The sequence below is a fragment of the Ranitomeya imitator genome, chromosome 4 (assembly GCF_032444005.1).
Source record: "Ranitomeya imitator isolate aRanImi1 chromosome 4, aRanImi1.pri, whole genome shotgun sequence".
NCBI lineage: Eukaryota > Metazoa > Chordata > Amphibia > Anura > Dendrobatidae > Ranitomeya > Ranitomeya imitator.
This window is the reverse complement of record NC_091285.1, coordinates 590,441,407-590,466,396: the sequence shown is the minus strand read 5'-3', so window position 1 is coordinate 590,466,396 and position 24,990 is coordinate 590,441,407. Positions and strand designations below refer to the sequence as shown.

The 24,990-nt window shown below is 45.8% G+C and overlaps 1 long non-coding RNA gene across 1 annotated transcript in view; it reads right to left on the bottom strand.

Annotated features, from left to right (window-relative positions):
• LOC138676844 (uncharacterized) overlaps positions 1 to 24,990 on the bottom strand; it is a 288,868-nt gene that overhangs the window by 7,663 nt on the left and 256,215 nt on the right. Inside the window, exons 6-7 of the long non-coding RNA XR_011320832.1 lie at positions 23,966 to 24,047; positions 19,470 to 19,595 (exon numbers count right to left, since the gene is read on the bottom strand). This is a non-coding gene — a long non-coding RNA (uncharacterized lncRNA). The remainder of the gene's footprint in view (positions 1 to 19,469; positions 19,596 to 23,965; positions 24,048 to 24,990) is intronic.

The following is a 24,990-nucleotide window of genomic DNA, read 5'->3' as shown; positions in this document are numbered from 1 at the left end:
GTCTGATATAGAAAAATCAGACTATAACCTCAATTGGGGACAGGGAAATGTCAGGCAGCAATCTTACCAGATGAGTGTTTCATCTCTGGAAAATACAAGAAAAGTGTAGCTTCACCTGCCATTACCACCAAGTCTCATTGAGAAACAACAGTGGTGATGAGACAAGATGTGTACTTTACACAGTACAAGAAATTTCATCACATTAAGAAATTTCCATCAGCTTCGATTAGTCTCTTTATTCCATTAGGTTTCAATTTCTGTGACATGATGTGAAAAGCAGTAATGTGGTTCTCTTTTAATTGCCTCACATTACAGAAAATAAATACTAATATGGCGTGATCGTAATGGACTTGGACGGGGATGAGAATGTATCAAAGTTATTCTAAAAAATAAATGTAAGTCGGACTTCTTGTGTGTCTGCAGATTGTTCTGGAACAATGACAGATGGAACACATTTGCCTGATTAAAATGCGCATTAAAGGGAATCTATTATTAAAAATGTTATAATCCAATGTAATACTTTATAAACAGCTCTAATCTGTGTTTGTAGTTCACGGGTTTTGTGGAGAAGAATCTATGAATTTTATGCTGTACTTTAATGAAGCTGTCGGGAGAGTAATGGATATAGTTGGGTTTTTGTTGAAAAGTATCGGTATGTGCTAGAAACCATGCACTAGATAAATACCGTAACAAAGCCTTGAGTAACCCTTTTCCAACTGGTCACTTTTACACTTTTGCACTTTCATTTTTTCCTCTCCTTATTCCAAGAGCCATATTTTATTTTTTCCTCAACATAGCAATGTAAGGGCTTTTTTGGGGGGGATAAGTTGTAGCTTTGAATAACATCATCCATTTATCATGTGATGTACTGAAAGCAGGGAAAGAAATTCCAAGTGCGGTGAAATAGCAAAAACATTGCAACCTCGCACACCTAGACACCCACACGCTCTCTGACTCTATTCTACCACTGGCATCCATATCCTCACTACACAACACAGACAGTGCCACTGCTTTCTACAATGGCCCTCTCGCATCAGCTATTGACACGGTCGCCCCTCTCGTTCATGGCAGAGTGTGAGGTATCAACAGACAACCCTGGCATAATAACACCACTAAAAAGCTCTGGAAAGTGTCCAGGGTTGCAGAGCAGTGTTGGAAGAAAATAAATTCGCAAGACGATTTCACTGCATTCAAACAGGCAGCATTCGCTTTCAAATCTGCCCTCACCTCTGCTAAACAGGCCTACTTCACAACCCTCGTATCTTCCCTATCCTACAATGCTAAACATTTATGCAAAGCTTTTAATTCCCTCCTTCACCCACCACTGCCCTGTCCAAACCTCCCTCATCTCTGCTGAGGACTTTGCCAAACACTTCAAATATAAGATCGACCAAACAAGGCAAGTCTTCATTGTTCAACCACCACAACCCCTTTGTATACCAGACCAATGCCCAAACCCCATAACCTCCCTCTCCAACATCACTGAAGGGGAGCTTAATTGTATCCTCTCCAAATAAAACCTCACCACCTGTGTACTTGACCCTATCCAACCTCATCCCCAACCTCAACACCACTCTAATCCTATACCTAACCCACCTCTTCAACCTATCACTAACTTCTTGTACCTTCCCTTCTGCTTTCAAGCATGCCACAATCACACCTGTCCTTAAAAAGCCAACCCTCGACCCAACCACTATGTCCAGCTATCGCCCAATATCGCTGCTCCCATTCGCTTCCAAACTCCTGGAGCAGCACGTCCACACTGAACTTTCCTCCCACCTCTCATCTATCTTGCTCTTTGACAATCTACAATCTGGTTTCTGCCCTATCACTCCACTGAGACAGCCCTGACCAAAATTACTAGCGACCTACTTACAGCCAAAGCTAATGGATAATACTCTATACTCCTTCTTCTAGACCTGTCCTCTGCTTTCGACACAGTTGACCACTACCTCTTACTACTGATCCTCTCTTCCTTTAGCATCAAAGACCTCGCCATATCCTGGATTTCCTCATACCTTTTCAACGGCACATTCAGCATCTCCCACTCCCACATTACCTCTTCATCCCACCCTCTCTCTGTTGGAGTCCCCAAGGCTCTGTTCTAGGACCCATACTCTTCTCAATCTATACACTTGGCCTGGGGAAACTCATAAAGTCCCATGGATTCCAGTATCCCCTTTATGCTGATGACACTCAGATCGACCTCTCTGGCCCAGACATCACCTCTCTGCTGTCCAGAATCCCAGAGTGTCTATTGGCCATATCCTCCTTCTTCTCCTCTCGCTTCTTCAAACTCAATGTGGACAAATATGAACTCATCATCTTTCCTCCATTTCACAGATCTTCCTTAACTGACCTAGCTTCCCCCGTACCGGAAGTCTGCTGCCTTGGAGTAACTCTTTACTGTTCCTTGTCCTTCAAACCGCACATCCAAGCTCTTTCCACCTCCTGTCGCCTCCAGCTCAAAAATATTTCCAGAATCCGTCCTTTCCTCAACCCTCAATCTACTAAAATGCTTGTGCATGCCCTCATCTCCTGCCTCCACTACTGCAACATCCTTTTCTATGACCTCCCTGCTAACACCCTCGCACCTCTCCAGTCCATTCTTAACTCTGCAGCCTGACTAATTCATCTCTCTCCTCGCTACTGCTCCGCTTCTCCCCTCTGTAAATCTCTTCACTGGCTCCCATTCCCTCAGTGTATCCAGTTCAAATTACTAATACTGACCTACAAGGCCATCTATAACCTGTATCCTCCATATATCTCTGAACTAATCTCCCGATATCTTCCCTCACATAATCTCCAGTCCTCCCAAGACCTCCTTCTCTCCTTCACACTTATTCGCTCCTCACCTATCCGCCTCCAAGACTTCTCCCGAATATCCCCCATCCTCTGGAATTCTTTGCCCCAACACGTCCGACTATCAACCACATTTGGATCCTTCAGTCGGAACCTGAAAACTCATCTCTTCAGGAAAGCTTGTAGCCTGCAATGACCCCGCTGCCTCCTCACCACTCCCGGAGCTACCGCCTCACCAACATCGGAGCTGCTGCAACCCCCCAACCTACTGTCTCCTTCCTCACCATCCAGTAGAATGTAAGCCCGCAAGGGCAGGGTCCTCGCCCCTCTGTATCAGTCTGTGATTGTCAGTTTGTTTACTGTAAGTGATATCTGTAATTTGTACAGTATATAACCCCTTCTCATGTACAGCACCATGGAATCAATGGTGCTATATAAATAAATAATAATAATAATTCCGCAATTGCTTTTTATTTACTGCGCTCATTTTACAGTAAAAAATAATCTGGCAATATGATTCTCTAGGTCAGTATGATTATGGAGATAGAAAATATGATTAGTTTTTGCTTTATTTAACTGGAAAAAAAAATCTTGACAAAAAAACACCAGTACAGAGGCAGAGATGCTTACCTGTCCAGGGCCTCCAAACAATTGCACTAACCAAAAAAAAAAAATCTGACATTTTTTTGCTTGTGTCATTATTTTCTGGGAGTCATATACTTTTTGATTTTCGGAATATGGGGATGTTTTATTGATATCACTTTGGGGTAGATACAATGTCTTGATTGCCTCTTATTACTAAAGATGAGTGAACCTTTCCCGATGTTCCAGGCAAACGTACCTGAACCCCATTGAATTTGGTAGGGGGCAAAACCAAATGTATATAGAACACCTTAAGGGTGGAAAAAAGCTTCCCAAACAGCTCAAACTAGGGGTAGACACCAGGAAAAGTGGCATCAATTGACCAAGAGTACAAATAGTATAATTGCGCAGCATGGATGCATGGAACAGGACTTGGACCAGCATTTCTAGCTGAAACATTGATCAGTAATAGGTGGATGAGTGACAGGTGTAGGCCTGGTGTTCTGAGAGGTCTGCAAAATTCAGGCAACACACATGAAGGTGACCCAACTTGGAGTCCAAACATTTATAAAAAAAATTATGGCTGGACACCAGAAAAAGTGACAGCAATTAACTCACAGTAGAAATTTGATAATCACACAGCAGCAGTCAGCGATTGGCCATGCATGAGGTATCAGTATCTGTGCCAGCATTTAGAGCTTTGAATTGAAGTTTCAATTAAGAAAAGGTGGGCGAGGGCGAGGTGTAAGCCATCTTTGCTGAGAGCACTGATACCTCATGCAAAAGCTCAAACTGTTTTTTTCCCAGCCACACTTAAGTGGCACAGGCATCAGTTTCGTAGACTACTATTGGTAGAAAAATGTAAGGATAGTAACATAGGTAGTTGACTAATCAATTCACAAATAGTAGAACATTTTGTAATGGCACAGAAAAAGCCAGCCATGGACGAGGTGGGTGAGGGAAAGGTGTAAGCCTTATTTGCTGGGAGCCCTGGTTCCTCATGCAACAGCCCATACTGGTTTTTTTCACATCCACACTCAAGTAGCACAAATATCAACTTGGTAGAGCACTAATGTTAAAAAAATGTAAGGATAGTGGCACATGTAGTCGACTGAAAGTAAGTGCAGGCCTGTTGGTCTGGGAGCCCTACTTCTACCTGCAGCACACATGAAGGAGACCCAACTTAGAGTGAAAACTAGGGTTGAGCGACTTTTACTTTTTTAGGGTCGAGTCGGGTTTCGCGAAACCCAACTATCTCAAAAGTCGAGTCGACTGCAATCGGCCGATTATCTCGAAAAGTCGGAGATCGACCGAAACACGAAACCCAATGCAAGTCAATGGGGAAGCATATTCAGCAGTGAGTGGGGGGCCAGGAAAACACCTACAGTGCCCATTTTAACCCCTTCATGACCAGGGGATTTTTCGTTTTTCCGTGTTCGTTTTTCGCTCCCCTCCTTCCCAGAGCCATAACTTTTTTATTTTTCCGTCAATTTGGCCATGTGAGGGCTTATTTTTTGTGGGACGAGTTGTACTTTTGAACGACATCATTGGTTTTAACATGTCGTGTACTAGAAAACGGGAAAAAAATTCCAAGTGCGGTGAAATTGCAAAAAAAGTGCAATCCCACATTGGTTTTTTGTTTGGCTTTTTTGCTAGGTTCACTAAATGCTAAAAATGACCTGCCATTATGATTCTCCAGGTCATTACGAGTTCATAGACACCAAACATGACTAGGTTATTTTTTATCTAAGTGGTGAAAAAAAATTCCAAACTTTGCTAAAAAAAAAAAAAAAAAAATTGCGCCATTTTCCGATACTCGTAGCGTCTCCATTTTTCGTGATCTGGGGTCGGTTGAGGGCTTATTTTTTGCGTGCCGAGATGACGTTTTTAATGATAGCATTTCGGTGCAGATACGTTCTTTTGATCGCCCGTTATTGCATTTTAATGCAATGTCGCGGCGACCAAAAAAACGTAATTCTGGCGTTTCGAGTTTTTTTCCCGCTACGCTGTTTAGCGATCAGGTTAATACTTTTTTTTATTTGATAGATCGGGCAATTCTGAGCGCGGCAATACCAAATATGCGTAGATTTGATATTTTTTTTATTGATTTATTTTGATTGGGGCGAAAGGGGGGTGATTTAAACTTTTATGTTTTTTTTATTTTTTTCACATTTTTTTAAACTTTTTTTTTTAACTTTTGCCATGCTTCAATAGCCTCCATGAGAGGCTAGAAGCAGGCACAAGCCGATCGGCTCTGCTACATAGCAGCGATCTGCTGATCGCTGCTATGTAGCAGAATTGCACGTGTGCTGTGAGCGCCGACCACAGGGTGGCGCTCACAGCGACGGGCAATCAGTAACCATAGAGGTCTCAAGGACCTCTATGGCTACAATGGAGACGCATCGCCGACCCCCGGACATGTGACGGGGGTCGGCGATGACGTCATTTCCGGCCGCCCGGCCGGAAGCGGTAGTTAAATGCCGCTGTCTGCGTTTGACAGCGGCATTTAACTAGTTAATAGGTGCGGGCAGATCGCGATTCTGCCCGCGCCTATTACGGGCACATGTCAGCTGTTCAAAACAGCTGACATGTCCCGGCTTTGGTGCGGGCTCACCGCGGAGCCCTGCATCAAAGCAGGGGAGCCGGCATCGGACGGTATAGTACGTCCGATGCCGGTAAGGGGTTAATGGCAAAAACATCCATTCTTGTTACTGAAGCTTGTCAATCTTAATTTACCTTATAATAATAGTTAGGCATTGGAAATTGGGGGTCATTTGGCTAAAGTTGTGGGGGGTAGGGCTGGTTCAAGTATTTAGTGGGCCCAGGAAATGTGGACCACGTCACGGCAGTGAAGCAGGGAGAGGTAAGTATTTCAACTTTGCAAGTGCTGTGATCCTGAGCAAGCAGGGGGGCCCACTTGTTGGCATTGGCACTGGCACAGGGCCCCTCAAAGTATGGCGGTGTGTTTGCACGGCGGGGTCACCTCCCACCGGCAGCAACACTTTTGCATACTATGAGGGGCCCTATGCCAGTGACGTCGCCAACGATTAATCCCCCCTCACCTGATGAAGGAACCTGCACTTTCATCTGCACCTTCCTCTTTGTCCCTGTGTAAGGTGGTATGGTATGCGGGAAGGGGAACCTGACTTTCAGCAGGGTCACATTCTGGCTGTGTAGCGTGCACGGGGAATGTAGCGTTCTGGGTCAATGTACCAGCAGACTCATCTATCACTGGCTGTGCAATGGGCAGGATGAGGAGGAAACACAGATATAGGCCCAAATAATAAAGTGGGCTAAATGCAGTTCAAAATTGGTAACAGGACTAACCAGGCGGCATTGCTTTGTTCAGTGGAGGAGAACAGCAAGGAGCGGCAGACACCGTTAGTAGGGCCAACAAAACAAGTAGGCCAAATCCAGTGTTATATTACCAACTACTTAACGAGAGCCTTAAAATTGAAACTAAGGAAAGGAAACCAGGAGAACACCTTGGATCGGCAGACACTGTTTCTAGAACCCAAACCCAACTTGTAGGCCTAATGCAGTGTTATATGAACAACTACTTAACGAGAGTTTCAAAATTGAAGCTAAGGAAAGGCAACCTGGAGAACACTTTGGAGCTGCAGACACAGTTTGTAGACCCAAACCAAAGTAGACCTTATACCACAACGTTTGCTCACTGCAGGTTTAAAAAAGGTTAGTAGGCCTAAAATAAAAAAATTAGGCTCAATGCAGGTTCGATTATGTTGCAGGGGTGCACAGGCAGCATTGGTGTGGTCAGCGGAGGACAATTTGAAGGATGGACCGCAGACAGACTTAGTAAGCCTAAAATAAAAAAATATGCTCATTGCAGGTTCGATTATGTTGCAGGGGTACACAGGCAGCATTGGTGTGGTCAGCGGAGGACAATTGGAAGTAGTGTCTGACACAGTTAGTACTCCAAAATAATAAATAGATGTTAATGTATCTCAAACAAAAAAAAAACAAAAAACAGGTGTTAGGTCTCGAGTTCCGGCTTCTGCACAGGGGGAATCTCGAGCCATCTCCGCTGCGGTCTCCCATTCTTATCCAGCCGCAGTGGAGTCTGCTCAGCAGGGACGTCGGTCCCAGCGTCTTGCTCAGTCTCACGCTGTACAGAGAGTTACTGCTGCTTCTTCAGCTTCTGCCATTATAGTCAGTGCTGGTCAGCAGCGAGCGGACTTCTCTGGGACTAAGTCCTTGTCTGCACACACTGAGCATGCCCAGGGCAAGATCTCCCGTTGGAGATCGAGGGTCATGTGCTCAGGCTCTGCAGCACATTCCATTGGTCCTCTTGGCAGGTCTTGGAAGGGCAAAGTTTCTGTGGCCACTTCCTGTGCTGCAACTATATAAACTGCGCATGACCGCACGGCCATGCGCTAGTGTACAATTGTTAATGTGTGTATGTTGTGAGTGCAAGTCGTCCTTGGATACCCCTACCCTATTGAATGTCTGTTCGCGGAAGGTGTATGGTTGCTATCTAGCGCCCGACTTAGCCTACAGCACGAATCACACATTACAGCGTCCAGTTGCTGTGACCGCCAGTACCGCGCCGTGCACTTCCTCTGTGCTTTCCTTACCCAAGCCTGGGTGGTTAGTGGCGTTCGTCAGTGCGGCACCGCATGCACTCTTGTGCCTTAAAATCATTATTTAGTTTCCTTACACACCCAGTTGCGGTGTTATGCCAGCAAGGGTCTAATCGGACTTCAATCCTAGTTGGGGTTGAGTTCGCTGACTACTTGCTCGCGCTCTATGTGCGGTACCGCGGTCCTGTGACGCAACAGGATCGCTTCCTTCACGTTGGGTGAAGTTTAACCCACGTGTGTATACTTATGAGTACCGCCATATAGTCCGTCGTTACTTGGCAGCAGGTTCCATCTCTGCACGGTGGACCCCGGGCTGCGAACGCACCATACTCTATCTGTCTTAATATTTGGTGCGTTCCGCTAGCCCTAACAACAGGTGGCATACTTAGGTACAGGGGTGGGCTCCTCTGTTGACTTTCAGACATTGTTATTTGGCGCAACGTATTTACTGGTGTAAATGTAGGACAGCCCCTGAATATTTCAACTAGCATCATACATGTCAACAATTTGGTATTGTCCGTGCCAGGCATTGAAGGATTTCACCGCATAGACTAAACAGTGGTGGAGCAGTGAGAGATAATTTTGAAAGTGGTAGAGCGCTGTTTGAACTGCGGGGGGGGGACACTCTCTCGTGGCCGGCGGTACTGGCCCAGGGCCCCTCATGTTACAACGGTGTGTCTGAAGTTGGGTGCGCGCCACCACCGCCAGAGACACTTCATTGTACAATGAGTGACCCAGTGCCAGTGCCGTCACCCAAAAGTGGGTACACCCACCTCTTCAGACAAACGGTACTCTCACGGGTGCTTGTGCCAAGTGGCGACCACGGCCCCGTGGGGGGAGTCAGCCCATTTAGGGAGGTGTAAAATGGCGTATGCTGGACATACAGCAGCTGCAAAATATGAGATTGGAACAGTGATTAAGACCTGTCCGAAAGCAAGACCTTTTTACTGGAAAGCTAGGTGTCAGCCGGGAAAGGTGGGGCAAAATAATTAGAAATCCATGAGTGGTTCATTTTAATGAAGGTTAGATCATCTACATTTTGGGTAGCCAGACGAGTCCTTTTTTCGGTCAGTATTGAACCAGCAGCACTGAGTACTCTTTCTGATAGCACACTAGCTGCTGGGCAAGCAAGCTCCTGCAATGCATATTCGGCCAATTCAGGCCAGGTGTCTATTTTGGATGCCCAGTAATCAAATGGGAATGACGGTTGAGGGAGAACATCGATAAGGGAGGAAAAATAGTTTGTAACCATACTGGACAAATGTTGTCTCCTGTCACTTTGAATTCATGCTGCAGTACCTGTCCTGTCTGCGGTCATTGCAAAATCACTCCACAACCTGGTCAGAAAACCCCTCTGTCCAACGCCACTTCTGATTTGTGCACCTCTAACACATCTGCCCTGTTGCCCCCGGCAGCTCGTGTGAGAACCATCACCGGCGCTGTGTGCTGGGAATGCCTGAATCAAACAAGAGTTGCTTGTTTGGTTGCCAAGATTTGTTCAAGGTTCTCATGTGGCATGATATTTTGCATTTTCCCTTTATAGCGTGGATCCAGGAGGCAGGCCAACCAGTAATCGTCATCGGTCATCATTTTTATAATGCGTGGGTCCCTTTTGAGGATACGCAAGGCATAATCCGCCATGTGGGCCAATGTTCCAGTTGTCAAATCACTGCTTGTGCTGGGTTGAGGAGCACTTTCGGGCAAATCAACGTCACTTGTCTCCCTCAAAAACCCTGAACCTGGCCTTGCAACGCCAGCAGTTTCTATTGCCCCCTGAGAAGCTTCCTCATCCAAAAAATACTCATCCCCATCATCCTCCTCATCCTCCTCCTCCTCGCCCGCCACCATGTCCAGTAGACTTCCCTGACCAGACAATGTCTGACTGTCATCAAGGCTTCCCTCGTCCTCGGCTGCAGACGCCTGTTCCTTTATGTGCGTCAAACTTTGCATCAGCATTAGGGGGATGCTCATGCTTATTAGGGCATTGTCTGCACTAAACAGCCGTGTGCATTCCTCAAAACACTGAAGGACTTGACACAGGTCTTGTAGCTTCGACCACTGCACACCTGACAACTCCATGTCTGCCATCCAACTGCCTGCCCGTGTATGTGTATCCTCCCATAAATACATAACAGCACGCATCTGTTCGCACAGTCTCTGAAGCATGTGCAGTGTGGAGTTCCACCTTGTTGCAACGTTGATGATTAGGCGATGCTTGGGAAGGTTCAAAGATCGCTGATGGTTCTGCATACGGCTGGAGTGTACGAGCGAACGGCGGATATGCGAGCAAAGTCTGTGCACTTTGAGGAGCAGGTCGGGTAACCCCGGATAACTTTTCAGGAAGCACTGCACCACCAGGTTTAAGGTGTGAGCCAGGCAAGGAATGTGTTTCAGTTGTGAAAGGGCTAAGGCAGCCATAAAATTCCTTCCGTTATCACTCACTACCTTGCCTGCCTCAAGATGTACAGTGCCCAGCCATGACTGAGTTTCTTGCTGCAAGAACTCGGACAGAACTTCCGCGGTGTGTCTGTTGTCGCCCAAACACTTCATTGCCAATACAGCCTGCTGAAGCTTGCCACTAGCTGTTCCATAATGGGACACCTCGTGTGCAACAGTGGCAGCTGCGGATGGAGTGGTCGTGCGACTGTGGTCTGTGGACGAGCTCTCGCTTCTGCTGGAGGACGAGGAGGAGGAGGAGGAGGGGGGCGAACGCCTACAGCCAACTGTTTCATAGACCATGGGCTAGGCAGAACTGTCCCAATATTGCTGTCCCCTGTGGACCCTGCATCCACCACATTAACCCAGTGTGCCGTGATGGAGACGTAATGCCCCTGGCCATGCCTACTGGTCCATGCATCTGTTGTCAGCTGCACCTTTCTACTCACAGATTGCCTGAGTACATGGACAATGCGGTCTTTTACATGCTGGTGGAGGGCTGGGATGGCTTTTCTCGAAAAGAAGTGTCGACTGGGTAGCTCGTAGCGTGGTACAGCGTAGTCCATCAGGGCTTTGAAAGCTTTGCTTTCAACTAACCGGTAGGGCATCATCTCTAACGAGATTAATCTAGCAATGTGGGCGTTCAAACCCTGTGTACGCGGATACGAGGATGAGTACTTCCTTTTCCTAACGAGAGTCTCTTGTAGGGTGAGCTGGACTGGAGAGCTGCATATGGTGGAACTAGCGGAGATGCCGGTGGACATTGCAGACTGAGAGAGGGTTGGTGATGGTATTCTTGCTGTTGCCCTACATACAGTGTTTCCTACCATGAACCTGGTGATTCACTGACTGCTTTGGCCTTGCGACGAAACCTCCACATTTACTGCAGGTGGTGTGGTAAACGGTGGGCTTACAGTGAGGGAAGGAATGTAGCGTTGCTGACTAGCTTCATTGTGAGAGGGTGCAACAATGTTAAGGGACGTTTGGTAGTTAGTCCAGGCTTGCAAGTGCATGGTGGTTAAATATCTACGCATGCAACTTGTATTTAGATTTTTAACATTCTGACCTCTGCTGAAGGTCCTTGAGCATTTTTTACAGATGACTTTGCACTGATCATTTGGATTTTGGTTAAAAAAATGCCAGACTGTACACTTCCTACTATCGGATACCTTTTCAGGCATTGCACACTGACCTACTTTAACCGGATGGCCACGCTGTCCTACAACTGTTTTTGGTTTTGCCGTTTTTGGCTAAATACGGGCCTGCCAGATGGAACCTGTTGCGATGTTGATGCCTGCTGCAGCTCCTCCTCCTCCGCTTCAGAGCTACTGCCGGCTGCACCCTTTTCCCCCAATGGCTGCCAATCGGGGTCAACAACTGGGTCATCTATGACCTCCTCTTCTATGTCCTGTGCACCTTCCTCTGTGTCACCGTGTAAGCCGGTGCTATTATTATTATTATTACGCTATAGCGTTCGTGACGGGGCTCCATAGTCTCATCAGGGTCAGATTCTGGCTCAGTACACTACGAGGGCAATGTTGTGATCTGAGTCAAAGGAACAGCATAATAATCTGGCTGTGGCTGTGCATCTGTGCACTCCATGTCAGATTCATCTGGTAATGGGCATGGCCTGTTAACAATTTCCCTTTCTAACCCAGGCACAGTATGTGTAAAGAGCTCCATGGAGTAACCCGTTGTGTCGCCTGACGCATCCTTCTCTGTTGTCCTGGGTGAAGAACACAAGGAAGCAACTTGTCCCTGACCGGGAACATCCACTGACGACGATCTGCTTTTACATTTTGCACTTTCCGAAGAGGAGGCGAAAGAGCTAGAGGCAGAGTCAGCAAGGAAAGCCAAAACTTGTTCCTGCTGCTCCGGCTTTAAAAGCGGTTTTCCTACTCCCAGAAAAGGGAGCGTTCGAGGCCTTGTGTAGCCAGACGATGATGCTGGCTAAACAACTCTAGACTTAGGTGCTATATTGCTTTTCCCATGACCACCTGATGCTCCACCACCACTACCATTATTACCAGCTGGCAATGACCGCCCACGGCCACGACCTCTTCCAGCAGACTTCCTCATGTTTTGAAAAATGTCACCAAACAAACGGTATTTGGTACTGTAAAACCAGTTAGAAGGTGTACGCAAACTTGTGGTGAATTTAAATCTCCCTTTATAGGTGTGTTAGACTGCAGGGAAAATCAGGCCCACTGTATAACAGTACACAGCTTCAGTGGCAGACAGTGGCTGACAGATATGCCACTAACAGGACTGACGCAGATGCACACACTGGCAATAACAATCTCCCCCTTTTTTATATGGGAGACTAGTGAATAAATCTGGCCCACTGTTGAACAGTATATTTTCTGTGGCAGAAAATGACAGACAGATGCTACAGACAGGACTGGCACAGATGCAGATTTGCCAATTGTAATCTACCCTTATTTTTTTTATGGGTGACTAGTGAATAAATCTGGCCCACTGTTGAACAGTATATTTTCTGTGGCAGAAAAAGACAGACAGATGCCACAGACAGGACTTGCACAGATGCACAGATTAGGCAATATTATTCTCCCCTTATTTTTTTTTCATGGGAGACTAGTGAATAAATCTGTCCCACTGTTGAACAGTATATTTTCTGTGGCAGAAAAAGACAGACAGATGCCACAGACAGGACTGGCACAGATGCAGATGTGCCAATATTAATCTCCCCCTTTTTTTATTTATTCTGGGAGACTAGTGAATAAATCTGGCCCACTGTTGAACATTATATTTTCTGTGGCAGAAAATGACAGACAGATGCCACGGACAGGACTGGCACAGATGCACAGATTAGGTTATATTAATCTCCCCTTATTTTTTTTTTATGGGTGACTAGTGAATAAATCAGGCCCACTGTATTACAGTATAGTTTCTGTGGCAGAAAATGACTGACAGATACCGCAGACAGGACTGGCACAGATGCACTGATTGGCAATATAAATCTCCCTTCTTAGGTGTGGGACAGTGCAGAAAAATACAGGCCCACTGTTTTACACTACACAGTTTCAGGGGCAGAAAGTGGCTTGAAGATATATTTAAAAAAAAGGGACTGTACTACAATTACTATCTCCCCACAATAATCTCAGAAAAGTATGTCAGGCAGCAATAAAAAGGACTGCTGCACACAAAAGTGTGGACAAACAAGCAAGATAGCTGTGCAGAAAGGAAGGAGTAACAGGATTTGTGCTTTGAAAAGAGCAGTTGGTTTGCACAGCGGCGTACAAACAGCAATGCAGCTATCAGGGAGCCTTCTAGGGCAGCCCAATAAGCTACAGAGCTGATGAAGAAAAATCTAGCCTCCACTGTCCCTGCAAAGAAAAGGTGGTGTTGGACAGTGGAAATCGCTACAGCATAAGCGGTTTGGGGGTGAATGTACCCTGCCTAACGCTATTCCTGCTTCTGATGAAGCGGCAGCAACCTCTCCCTATGCTTAGATCAGCAGCAGTAAGATGGCGGTCGGCGGGAACGCCCCTTTATAGCCCCTGTGACGCCCCAGAAAGCAAGCCAATCACTGTCATGCCCTTCTCTAACATGGTGGGGACCCGGACCTATGTCATCACGCTGCCCACTCTGCATCCACCTTCATTGGCTGAAAAATGGCGCTGAACGCGTCATATGAAACGCGACTTTGGCGCAAAGGTCGCCGACCGTGTGGCCGACCCCACACAGGGATCGGTCGGGTTTCATGAAACCCGACTTTGCCAAAAGTCAGCGACTTATGAAAATGACCGATCCGTTTCGCTCAACCCTAGTGAAAACATATGATAAAATTATTGGCACACACCACTAAAGTGGCATCAATTTCCACAGAGTAGAAACAGTATAGTGGGCCTCTGACAACCCTTCCACAAGAGACGAGCTCAGGTCACTCTTCCATTTTTGGAGACCAAAATACAAAAGGGTCCAACCCTCCCTGATGGCATTGATATTGAGCTTGAGATACTCCTGCACCATCCTCTTCAGTTGTTCACAACATGTCAAACTTCTGTTGGTGCCTGGGCTGGTCTAAAAAATGTGTGAAACAAGTCACAGAAATTGCTTATGCCACTTACACTGCTGCTGCTAATGTTTCTGCGGTGATGCCTTGATGTTCCTGGGGTTGGAAGTCTAGAACTGTGATACACACCATGTGCCTCACTGCTGCGTTGGGGAAAACCACTCTTAAGATTGTCTAGAAGCATGTTTTGATAATCCAGCATGCATGCATCCCTTTCCAGGGGTGGAAGCATCTGGCAAAATTTATTTTTGTACCATGGATCTTATAGAGTGGCTATCCAGGAGTCAGCACTATTTCTAATGCTAAGAATATGGGCATCATGTTGAAGATAGTGTAGCTCATGTGTCGGGTGCTTCCATGAGGTCCAAGTCCATGGTGTGTTGATGGTGGGGTAACACTCAAGCTTGCTTCCTCCATCCCCTCCCGCCAACCACCGACGAAACCAATGACCAAGAGAGTGGATCATTATCCTCTTCATCTCCTGACTGTTGAACGCCAATTACCTCTTCCTCGTCACCTTCCTCCATTAGTTCCTCGGCTCCTGCAACTTCACTAACACTTTGTTTGATAGCATAAGCCTCCCTCCTTTGCTGTCATCCACATTTCCATGGCACCCCCTTATGTGCCGACAGTCCAGAACTTAGATATATTGTTATACCTTCCGCATGCTCCTCTGCTTCCACCTCTTCCTCTGGGATCACCACCTTCTCCCACAGACTATTCAAAGTGTGCTCCAGCATGTAGATGACCGGAATAGTGATGCTAAAGACAGCGTCGTCAGCGTTAACCATCCTAGTAGCCATTTCGATGCTTTGCAGAAGGGTGCAGAGGTCCTTCATCTGTACCCACTCTGCAAGCATGATTTGCACCGGGGCTCATTGCTGCTGCCATATTCACTGCAACATGTCCAAAGTGGAATTCAAACATGTTGGCACATTGCAAATCAAATGGTTAACCGGTATGCTGAAAGACCTCTGTACCGATGCAAGTCGATGACCTCCGGGATGCGATCGGCAGAAGTGAGCACACAGTGACCGTGTTTTCTGCAGCAGCGCATCCAGGCCGGGATAGTGGCAGAGAAATTGCTGTACCACCAGTTGAGGATGTGAGCCATGCAAGGCACATGTGTGAGATTACCACGGCATAGGGCTGTGACCAGGTTCGCACTGTTATCGCACACGGACTTCCCAGGCTCCAGATTCAGTGGGGACAGCCATTGCTGTAACTCGGCCTGGATAGCTGTCCACAACACTTGAGCTGTGTGAATGCGATCTCCAAGGCTTATTAATTTAATCACTGCCTGATTGCCATGAACCCTGACTGTACGGAGGTGGGGGGCTTCTCACTGCACTGTTAAAATGTGTGTCTCATTAAGGGAGAGGTTGAGGGTGCAGGTGGAAGCTCTAGAGGAGGAGGAGCTAGAAGCAGTGGAGGAAGTGTTAGAAAACAGAGTTTTGTCCCGCAAGGGGATTCCAAGACTTGTAGTGCAGCCCTTTGTCTGCCCGACCCCACAGCCACCAGAGTCACCCAGTGGCCAGTTACCGAGATGTAACGCCCCTGCCCATGTTTGCACCCTGGCAGACATAGATTTTTTCAGGCAATGGGTGATGTTATCTGTGACCTGCTGATGTAGCACATGCACAGCTTTCTTAGAGAAGTAATGGCGGCTGTGAAACTGGTACTGGGGGACTGTGGCCATCAAACTTTCTGAAATCGTCTGTATCAACCAGGCAGAAAGGCAGCATTTCCTTGACCAACAGATTCGAGATGGTGGAGTTCAAACTCTTAGCTTTGGCATGTGTAGGAGTTGTAGGGATTTGCTCTGGTAGGCAGTGGCAGGGCCACAGTGATGAGGCAACACACAAGCTTAGAGTCTAAACTTCAGTGGTTTATTAACACTTTAAACAGTAGGCAGCAGAAAGTAATAAAAAAACCACAAACATACTCTAGCTCGGAGAGCCATTGGTCTCAGACTCACCCTTGCATAGGTTGGGCTAAACTAAGCGGCTGAAATATGCAAACAAAAAACAACGATCAAGAATTCCCAAACATTGTTTTATGAAAATACAAACAATCTTTATTTATCAGTGAGGGTACATGGAAGCGGGGGAAAGGGCCACCAAACATATGGACATGCAAGATATGGGCACACAAACTAGCAGGGTATATATGGTTTATGGAAGTATCAAATAACCCTAAATATATTGCACTTTCCCAATAGGCCTAATAAACAAATGGAAAAGAAGCTCCAATGCATACATACAATTGTAGTTCATGTTGCATCAACAAGTATATACCTGATCAAATGGCCGGGATTGTGTAGCAGTGCGCCCTCCATTAACACTTTAAACAGTAGGCAGCAGAAAGTAAGAAAGAAGCACAAATGAACTCCAGCTTGGAGAACCATTGGTCTCAGACTTACCCTTGCACAGGATGGACTTAACTAAGCAGCTGCCTGGTCAATGGCGTCCGCCAGTTGCCATTCCCAGGATTGCTATGAGTCTTGTCACAAAACTATGCAGCATGTGTAATTCGACAAAAAAATCAATTCAGGCTAACTACAGCCTGGCTCCTCACACCCTGCACACTGACCATGTGCCAAACAACAATCTCGATTACATAGCCCATAACCACCTCCACAGGTGAGGTACCTAACACATGGGCTGATCATGTGATCGTGACATCACTGCAGGTCCTCAACCTTAGGGAAAATCCAGGCCAAATCTTATCCTGCTGGGAGAAATATCTCTTCCATCCAGCACTACACCTTTCACTGCACCACAGAGTAAACATTCTTTTACGTGACCACAACTGCGGGACCGAGGGCTGGCTGCTGTGCTGAGAGATGGTGGAGTAGGATGAACAGAACAAACTGTTGGACTTTCAGTGAGGTGCAGGTGGAGATGTTATGGTGGATTGAGAAAGATGTGTTTTGCTCAGTGAAACAAAAACAGCAGGTATCTCACTTCCTTGACAGCTGATGGGCCTTCACTCACCCTAACTGTAAGGGGTAAGCAAGTGAAGGTTCTGCGGCAAAAGACCTGTCTGAGAACACTTGCCACAGTGACAGAGGAAGAAGGAGCAGATGCGGTTGATGGGATAACCGGTGGTTGGTGAGGCCCGCTAGTTCGCATTTTGGTGCAGTGTGATTCCAAGACTAAGGCCAGGGTCACACTTGCATGTGCAATGCGAGAAACTTGCACGATTCTTTCACATCAATACCTGGCACTGCCGTTGGCACTCAAACCAGAGCGTGCGGCTGCATAGAAATACATGCAGCTGAACGCTCCGGTCCCAAGTGCTGGCGGCAGTGCCGGGTATTGATGTGAGAGGCTCGTGCGAGTTTCTCGCACTGCACCAAATCACACCGCACCAAAATGCGAACTAACGGGCCTCACCAACCACCGGTCATCCCATCAACCGCATCGGCCTAAGGCAGTTGATCACAGTGCTTGATATGGTTGCATCACTCTGTGTCTGTGTGGCATGCTGCAACGTAACCTCCTCATCCTCCACCTCCTCTGCTGAGCTACGCTGGGTTAACACCAAGTGGGATCTACAACCTCATCATCATCCTCTCTGTTCTCCCACTCCTCGCCCAGAGAATCACCCTCCTCCTCTTCATGCTATGACTGTACAGATAGGACCGTGTAATACAGTCTGCATGCACTTCAGGTATCTGAGTCTCATCAGTATAACCTCTACCATGAGGGGCTAACATCTGCTGATGAGGGTCTGGACTCTGCTCTGACCCTTCCTCATCCAGCCCCAGAACCAACAGGAAAAAATTTGGGGCATCAGTACAGATGCTTTTCTCCTCTTGATTCTATGAACCTTTGGAGCAGTCCTCTGATGCCCATGGAATAGAATGTGTGAACAGCTCTGCAGACTGGCTCATCTGTGGATCCCCACAGTCAGTTGGTTGCTTGGAAGGTTGTGACATGGGGGAAACAAGGTTGATAGTACTGTGTGTGATGTTAAGGTGGAGGAAGAGGAGGAGAGGCCACTTGATGCAAAGCTTGCCATCCACTGAAGCACATGTTCTTACTAACCCTCATCTAACCCTCATCTACAAGACGTTCTGCTGTGCGGCTGCCAAATTATGGAACTTGAGTAGCCCGTCCATTAACAGATGTTGTCAGTTGTCTTGGATAGCATGGGATGGTGTTTGTTCAGTAGAGCTTTCAGTAACATTACCAGTTAACCTACGTACAGGTCAAACACCAAGCCTAATCCCCTTCCAACATAACCTCGCTTTTTCACACTCACATTGTTTGTAACCTTCCCTTCTTTTAACCAGCTGTTTCACAACCTTAGGCCCAGACTTGTCAGTCACCTGTCACTAAATGAAAAATCAGTATTTATTTTCTGAGATAGTGTGCCTGAGCAACAATATTATCCCTAACAATTTTTTTAGCAAAAGGGGCTTCCTGAGTCCTGACTGCAACCCACTATTAACCCAAACGATTTTGAGTAGGAAACATGGACTACAGACTGCACAATACTATTAGCTCTAACAATTTTGATTAGCAAATGGGGCAGCTTGGCTGCACCCCAATATTAGCCCTAATGATTTTTATTAGCAAATGGGGCCTACTGCTTGCTGACTGCAACACGGTATTAGCCCAAACGATTTTGAGTAGGAAATGTGGACCCTGGCCTGCACAACACTATTAGCCCTAACAATTGTAATTGGCAAATGGGAACTCCTGGCTGAACCCCAATATTAGGCCTAATGATTTTAATTAGCAAATGGGGCCTACTGAGTCCTGACTGCAATGCAGTTTTAGCCCAAATGATTTTGACTAGGAAATGTGGACTTATGCCATTATTAGCACAAACTAATTAGATGCTGGAAGGTCGATTTCACACAGGACATGATACTATCTAACTAAATGACAAGTTCACTTGCAGCAGCAGCAGGAGCGACCTCACTGCGCTACTACACTGAGAAAATTGCACCAGTAAAACAACATGTCCGCTTTTTATATGGAGAGGGTCATGTGACTTACCCAATCACTGAAACCCTTGCTTCATGACGCTGTGGATGGTTTCTGCGCCTGATTGGAATTTGAGATTGGTGAACATTTTCTGAACAAGTTTGCTCATCTCTACTTATTACATTTTTTTGTGTTGTGCTGAAAAAAAAACAGAATTATGTCATTTTGATTATATTTTTTGTCATTATGCTGTTTACCGAACGGATTAATTTATTTTACATTTTGATAGTTCGGACTTTTATGAATGCTGTGATACCAAAAAGAGTTTACTTTTATTTTTTTAATTTCTTAATTTGTAATAGGGTAAAAGGGGAAGATTTGAACTTTTATAAAATTTTTGTTTACATATTTTTTTTAAATATTTGTTTTTTATTTTTCTCTATATTTGTTAGTTCCCTAAGGGTATGTTCCCACGGTCAGTAAATGCTGCAAATTGGACACTGCGTGCATTCGCAGCATCCAACCCACAGTGTCCAGATGTTACAGCATAGTGGATGGGATTTCAAGAAATCCCATCTCCACTATGCGTGCACAGACGCCTCCGGCTTCCCTGTGGAGACGGACATGTGGCGCATCTTTCCAGACCGCAGCATGTCTATTTATCTTGCGGAGATGCTCAGTCTCCGCAAGATAAATATCACTAGTCCAATGTATTGGACTCCGTGATTCCACACAGTTCTATGAACACATGCGGAATCACCTGTGTTCAAAAGCCGGTAGCGCTTTGGACGGAGCAGACATGTGCTGCTTCCAAAGCGCTGCCGGTTACTGACTGTGGGGATGTAGCCTTAGATAACATGCATACGTTGAGTATTTGGTGAGCTTTTTACCTCAGTATTTTTAAGCCAAAACCAGGAGAGGGGAGCATTCAGAGGAAAAGTATAATAGAAACACGTCACTTCTATAATAATAATCACTTCTGTATTTTTCCACCACTCCTGGTTTTGGCTTACAAATACTGAGGTAAAAAGCTCATCAAATACTTAACATGTGCATGTGGCTTAGAGGACTTGAACTTGCAATCATCTTATCGCTTGTGGTAAATACAGCAATTCCACAGCATTGCTATATATAACAAAAATCACAATCTCCTATGAACGCCAGCTACGGGAGAGTTTTTACAGGAGTACCTGAAGGACAGACATAGGGGTCTTCAGCAGACCCCTGGCCATCATGGCAACCCATCAGCACCCCAAGATCACGTCACAAGCACCCCAATGGGCGCATGGAATGATGCACACACCCCTCCAGCACACTATAAATACTGCTGTCAGAGATTGACAGTGGCATTTAGCTGGTTAACAGATGCGGGTGGAACTCCTCTCCACCCTCGGCTGTTAAAGGCCAATGATGCCTGAATATCACTTCCACCATCTGCCGGCAAAGATGCAGGCTTGCAAGCTAAAGTCAGAAAGCAAGCATATGACATACCAGTATGTCATATATCGGTAAGGAATTCATTAATAGATAAGAAGAGTGTTGATGTAATAGACAATCGATAGGATATCAGTATGTCTTGTACTCTAGGGCAGAGGTCCCCAACTCCAGTCCTCAAGGCCCACCAACATGTCATGTTTTCAGGATTTCCTTAGTCTTGCCCAGGTAATAATTGCATCACCTGTGCAATGCAAAGGAAATCGTGAAAACATGACCTGTTGGTGGGCCTTGAGGACTGGAGTTGGGGACCTCTGCTCTAGGGTACAACCATATTGTTAGAAGGTTTGAGCTTCAATTTGCTTCTCTCACTGTTATTTAAGACAACTTGATCTAATTTGATAAATTGCTAGACAATCTGAATATTAATTTATAAATGGTGTTGTCTTAATCTTCAAATATCAATCTCAATTGGTGGCCAATAGGTGTCTACCTGTCTAACTTGCTGACCACTGCCTGTTGTCAGGTAGAAATCCCTAGTAGAAAGACCCTGATACAGATCCCAGGAAGTGGGTGCAGGTCTTTGTCTCTTAGCCCCTCTTCTCCTGTCTGTCATAAGAAATATCAGGAGGTAGGGCTTTCAGTTCGAGGTAGTGAAGCGATTAGACAATGGCAGGAGCTAAGCATGAAGGAATGTCGGAAAGGAAGTTCCATCTCCTATGCAACTGGCAAAATTCTAGGAAATATTATTATTATTTATTATTATAGCACCATTTATTCCATGGTGCTTTACATGTGAGAAGGGGTATACATAATAAAAACAGGTACAATAATCTTGAACAATACATGTCACAACTGGTACAGGAGGAGAGAGGACCCTGCCTGCAAGGGCTCACAATCTACAATGAATTGGTGAGGATACAGTAGGTAAAGATAGAGCTGGTCGTGCAGTGGTTTGGTCAATCTGTGATTACTGCAGGTTGTAGGCTTGCTGGAAGAGGTGGGTCTTCAGGTTCTTTTTGAAGGTTTCGATGGTAGGTGAGAGTCTGATATGTTGTGGAAGAGAGTTCGAGAGTAGGGGTGATGTGTGAGAGAAATCTTGTATGCGATTGTGGGAAGAGGAGATAAGAGGGGAGTAGAGAAGGAGATCTTGTGAGGATCGGAGGTTGCGTGCAGGAAAGTACTGGGAAACGAGGTCACAGATGTATGGAGGAGACAGGTTGTGGATGGCTTTGTATGTCATGGTTAGGCTTTTGTACTGGAGTCTCTTGGTAATGGGGAGCCAGTGAAGGGATTGACAGAGGGGAGAGGCCAGGGAATAGCGGGGGGACAGGTGGATTAGTCAGGCAGCTGAGTTTAGAATAGATTGGAGGGGTGCGAGAGTGTTCAAGGGGAGGCCACAGAGCAGGAGGTTACAGTAGTTGAGGCGGGAGATGATGAGGGCATGGACTAGGGTTTTTGCAGATTCTTGGTTTAGGAATGTACGGATCCGTGAAATATTTTTGAGTTGAAGGTGGCAGGAAATGGAAAGGGCTTGGAAATGCGGTTTGAAGGAGAGATCAGTGTCAAGGATTACCCCAAGACAGCAAGCTTCTGGGACTGGGGAGAGTGGGTAGCTGTTTACTGTAATGGATAGGTTCGTTGGGGGGGTCGCGTGAGATGGGGGAAAGACAATGAATTCTGTTTTGTCCATGTTAAGTTTTAGAAATCTAGCGGAGAAGAAGGATGAAATAGCGGATAGACATTGAGGGATTCTGGTTAGTAGGGTTGTGATATCTGGTCCAGAGATGTAGATCTGTGTGTCATCAGCATAGAGATGATACTGAAAACCGTGAGATTCTATGAGCTGTCCCAGGCCAAAGGTGTAAATGGAGAAGAGAAGGGGCCCTAGAACTGAACCTTGTGGGACTCCGACAGATAGAGGGCGAAGTGAGGAGGTGGTGTGTGAATGAGAGACGCTGAATGTTCGGTCAGTTAGGTATGATGAGATCCAGGATAAGGCCAAGTCTGTGATGCCAAGGGATGAGAGGGTCTGTAGTAATAGGGAATGGTCCACTTTGTCAAAGGCAGAGGACAGGTCCAGGAGGAGGAGGATAGAGTAGTGTCGCTTGCTCTTGGTGGTTAATAGGTCATTGGTGACCTTAGTTAGGGCAGTTTCAGTGGAGTGGTGTGACCGGAAGCCTGATTGTTAGCGGTCAAAAAGGGAGCAGGAAGATAGATGGGAGGACAGTTCAAGATGGACATGTTGTTCCAGTAGTTTTTAGGCATAGGGGAGAAGTGATATGGGGCGATAGCTAGATACAGAGGATGGGTCAAGAGTGGGCTTTTTGAGGATAGGTGTGATTGAGGCATGTTTAAAGCTTGAGGGGAAAACAGCAGTTGTTAGTGATAGGTTGAAGAGATGGGTTAGAGTTGGGATGAAGACTGTGGCGAGGTTTGGGATGAAGTGGGAAGGGATTGGGTAAAGTGCACAGGTGGTGAGATGCAATCTTGAGAGTAGAGTGGAGAGTCGATCTTCTGTAATAGTGGAGAAGTTGGTTTTGGAGGTGGACGGCTGGGTAGTTGGGAAGAAGGACTCTGGGGGTTGTCAACTAAAACTGTATCTGATGTTCTCAATCTTTTGCCTGAAAAATGAGGCAAAGTCTTCAGCTGAGATGAGTGGGGAGGGAGGAGGTGCTGGGGGACGGAGGAGTGAGTTGAAGGTGTTGAATAACTGTTTAGGGTTGTGAGACAGGGAGGATATGAGAGATGAGAAGTAGGTTTGTTTAGCTGTGGCAAGTGTGGTCTTGAAAGTAGTGAGGGACTACTGATAATGAGTACATGGCAGACTGCATTAAAATTGGGAGGCTGGTATATGCACAAAATCAGTTTTAGCTTGTTTTTACAGATGGAGTCAACAAGAAAAATGTTTTTTTTAATTTAAGGACAGGTGCACTGTAACACCACTAGGCAGACCCATAGTTAATAGAAATGGGCAAATGGGTTTGATGACGATTTAATTAATGTCAAATTTTGGGGGAACTTGCTTAATAATTTGCAATTCACTTCATGTGGATTGCCTAAACTGGCTGCCAACATTTTCCACTTTGCAGAAGATTACATCAGCAAGAGAAGGCAACCATGACCTTGCGTACCTTCGGGTGGGCTTCTCCATAATGCGTTGCAGCTATCACACCACACAGTATAGCACAGCCAACAAAGAGGGACTATCATAGCCTGTGTAAAAACAGATGTAGGAAATGCAGTGGTTATTTTGTGGTGAGCCTGGATAGTGAGAGAATGGCACAGCTCACGGTTAGCCATGTAAATAGGAAGAGAAAGCCATAAAACACTTAAGAAACTAAGGACTGTTTGATACCAATTTAGATTGAATCAATTTATTGCAAAACAAATTTTGGGGAAAAATTTGGTAAAGCTAGTGAATACAAATTTCAAAAGATTTGATTATCTGTACTAGTTAATAAACTTGTCTTCTGAAAGCTTCTAATTATTCACTAAAAAAATAATAATTTACGTAATAATACTTTCAAAGTTATCTTCTTCTCAGAAATGGGGAGGAAGAGAAAGGGCTGATCTTCCACTTTTCTGTGAGTGACCACCAGATCTCCATAGCCAGCGTTCAATCACTACCAAACAGGCATCCAAAAATTAAACTAGCAATTCACAATAGCTAGCTGTTGGTCAAACACTCATTCAAGCAAACAGTTATCTCTTCCCCCTCACAACACACATATTTAAGATGACCATGTACGTTTATTTTGAAGGCAGCGAGAATAAGATGATGGTCATGATGAAAATCCAAGATGCCTGGTCTTTCTTTCCTTAATATCTCAGACTGATGTCATGCTACCATAGACATTACATTGTTGGCTGGTGTTTTTTAACATGTACCAATATGTATAAAAAGATGCTACCTGACATAGCACAGTGCTTTCATGAGATAAAATTTAGAAAATTTCAGCAATGATGACCATCGATTAAACATCATCTGGAGGGAGAGGGAAGGATCCGACACTTGGAATTTGAAATGCATATACTTTTGTTAAGACAAGGAAAACAAAACAGGCAAGACCGTATACACCCTCTACTCATGATGTCACAGAGAAATATACATGAGAGGTACCTGATGCCTGTCTATGGAACAGTGCAGGACACACCC